We start from the raw sequence: 3,165 nt of genomic DNA, 5'->3' as shown, positions 1-3,165 counted from the left end.
GTTATCCTCAGTAGCTGCCAGCACTTTAGTTGCCTCTCGGTTTATGGTATATCTCTGCCCAAGTTTCAGTGACAGTAAGCATATACCATGGTACCAAACATTACCCATATTGGGAATCAGGTCTACTTTCTCTTAGCTTCAATGCCTGAGTTGACTGCTTATGTCAGCTTGTGTCCTGCTTCACAATTTTGTCTCAGCACCAACTATAACTCTGGGGATAATGCTCTATACTCATGTGGGAAATAGAGAAATATTCAATAATCAATCACTCATCTGTCAGTAGAGTATTTATTAATTGCCTATGGGATGAGAGCAAAGGCCAAAAACCATGCCAAACACCTGGAGTTGCAAGTAAAACAGCACACTTTATCATTGTGAAGCAGAATACATTTGGACATATAGCTCAAATTCTGAAACTAAGTCTGTGTCTACCCATGGCAACCTTAGAAAAACCTTGGTACCTTTTTGATTTTCTCCAAAAAAAATTCACTAAAACATCTGAGTAAAAAATGCTGACTTGGGGATTTCATAAAGAAACTGGAGGAAGGGTTTACATTAGATAGCAATTAGCAGACAATATGAAGACCCACTATAGATAATGCTGTTTTCTATAGTCTCTTTCTGGTCCTATCTCTACTGGTAGGGAGGTGGGGTTCTTTTTCCTGTACCCAACCCCACACTTGATTGATTCCAGGTCTAGTGTACAGTAGATGCTCAATAATGTTTACTGAATGGCTGAATTATTTTTTTTGTAGTAAAATACACATAATATAAAACTTACTATCTTAAGTATTTTTAGGTGTACAATTTAGTGGTATTAAGTTCATTCATATCATCATGCAACCATCGCGATCATCCATTTCCAGAACTCTTTTTATCTTGCAAAACTGAACTCTGTACACATAAAACAAGAGCTCCCAATAACTCCCCTCCCTCCAGCTTCCAGCAATGACCATTTTTTCTTTCCTTTTCTCTCTTTTACTCTACATCTCAGCCATTGTCACCATTCTACTCACATATAAGTGAGATAAGACACTATTTGTCTTTCTGTATTTGGTTTATTTCACTTAATATTCTCCAGGTTCATCTATGTTGTCACAAATGGCAGGATTTTTTTTAAGGCTGAATAATATTCTTTTTTTTCTGTATTCATTCCTATATCAATGGATACTTAGGTTGTTTCGATGTCTTGGCTATTGTAAATTATGCTGCAATGAACATACAAGTGCAGATATCTCTTCAAGATAGTGACTTTATTTCCTTTGGCTATGTACCCAAAAATTGGATTGTTGAATCATATTGTAATTCTATTTTTACTTTTCTGAGGAACCTACACACTGTTTTCTATAATGACTGTATTAATTTACAAATAAATAATTGAATGAGTAAATAAATAAATGAATAAGTGATTTAAATGTGAAAGTAATGTTATAAGCAAATTAATATTTCTAAATTTCTTAAACTCTATATGACTCATTGAAAAAATTTTCCTACATGCAAAATTTAAGTCCTTAAAATGCTATAAGTAAAGCATTTTTAAATGACTGATGAAAATTTATACTAAATTATTGAAAATTAAACAATTAAGAATACTTTTCTAAATATATCAATAAATAATTAACACTGCGGGGGCTTAATCAGCTTTTGTGAATTTGGATTTCTGTATATTGGGTTTATTCAAAGTTCATATGCATATGATTCAAGATCTCACATCTCTTTCTCAGCTTGGAAGTTCAGATTTACAAAGCAGGAACAGATGTCCCTGTAAACAACCAGGAAGCAAAAGCTACCAATATCTAACTGAAATATTCAGGGGGGAAAACAGCCAAAATGTCACATGGGAGAGGAACAACTTTCAATGTCCTATCAAAGGAGCAGTTCAAGTTATATATTGATCCCAACACAAGAAAAATATGTCTAGAAATTTAATTTGACATTTACAGTCAATAGCACTCAGATGTCAGTGGAGCAGAGGGTGAAAAAAAGATGGCTTTAAAATTACAGTCATGAGTTCATAATTACAATAATGAATACAAGTAATTTATCGAATTACTGTTTTCAGAGTCCAAAGAAAATCAGCCTGCCACAGCACATTGCTAAGGAATCCAAAGGCAGAATCTCAGTTTTTCTAGACTAGTTTCCATTAATTCATCTATGCCTCCTTCTTTATTCTATTATTTGGAACTTTGTGCCTCACTTTCTGAGTTGTGGTAATTTTTGCCTACAAACTGATTACTGCATAATAAGCTAATGCAAAGATCAAGTTACTAAGGAATTTGACTATGATGAAAATGAAACTTTGCCTCTGTTCATTATCTTATAATTTTCCAAAAGTCTTACAGAAAATATACTTTGTGTTTTGATGGAGGAATGCTTTGGTGGAAGAATAAAAAACATTGTATGTAGTAGATACTTAAAGATATGTATTAAATCAACTAGGAGTCATTGGAATCAGTAGTGTCTACATAAAAGGGCAATCCATATAGTCACAGGCCATACAAACTGAAAATAACAAATACGTTCTTAAAACAGAGAGACTGTGACTGCACAATTAATATACAATCATATGTACTTTGGGACTTTTTCCTCAACTTGGTGAGTTCCTTCATTTCTCCCTGGAACACTTTTCTTTTTTCTTTCTTTTCTTCTTTTCTTTCTTTCTTTTCTTTTCTTTTCTTTTCTTTTTTCTTCTCTTCTCTTCTCTTCTTTCTTTTCTTTTCTTTTCTTTTCTTTTTTAGGCAAAGCAACCCCTGATTGACCTCACAAGGACCTTGTCAGTTTACAATTCCTCTTTTTTAATTTTTATGCCTATAGCACTTGGTCTTCCTAGGTGGTCTCCCATCCAAGTACTAACCAGGCCCAACCCTGCTTAACTTCCAAGATCAGATGGGATTGAGCTTGTTCAGCATGGCATTGCCATACACAACTCTTTTCTTTTGCTACACCACTGCCTTGGTGACTTATCTGGTCTCATAGCTAAAAATGCTGTATTCTTACTGATGTGGTTATGACTCTGGCCATGAACTTTACCTCTTACTTTAAGTGCTTCTTTCTAAGGGGCATCAAGATAGCAAGCTAGGTAAAAGCAGGGCTTGCCTCCTCTCAGGACTGCACTAAAATTATAACCAAATTACAAAACAATGTGAGAAACACCTGAAATCTCCC

The 3,165-nt window shown here is 34.3% G+C and overlaps 1 pseudogene; it reads right to left on the bottom strand.

Annotated features, from left to right (window-relative positions):
* Positions 1-2,805: 2,805 nt before the first annotated feature.
* LOC118609544 lies at positions 2,806-2,924 on the bottom strand (annotated as a pseudogene).
* Between the last annotated feature and the right edge of the window lie 241 nt (positions 2,925-3,165).

This window comes from Rousettus aegyptiacus, unplaced genomic scaffold, assembly GCF_014176215.1.
Source record: "Rousettus aegyptiacus isolate mRouAeg1 unplaced genomic scaffold, mRouAeg1.p scaffold_m13_p_11, whole genome shotgun sequence".
Classification (NCBI taxonomy): domain Eukaryota; kingdom Metazoa; phylum Chordata; class Mammalia; order Chiroptera; family Pteropodidae; genus Rousettus; species Rousettus aegyptiacus.
Note: the sequence above shows the minus strand (reverse complement) of the source record. Positions and strands in the feature narration are given on the sequence as shown.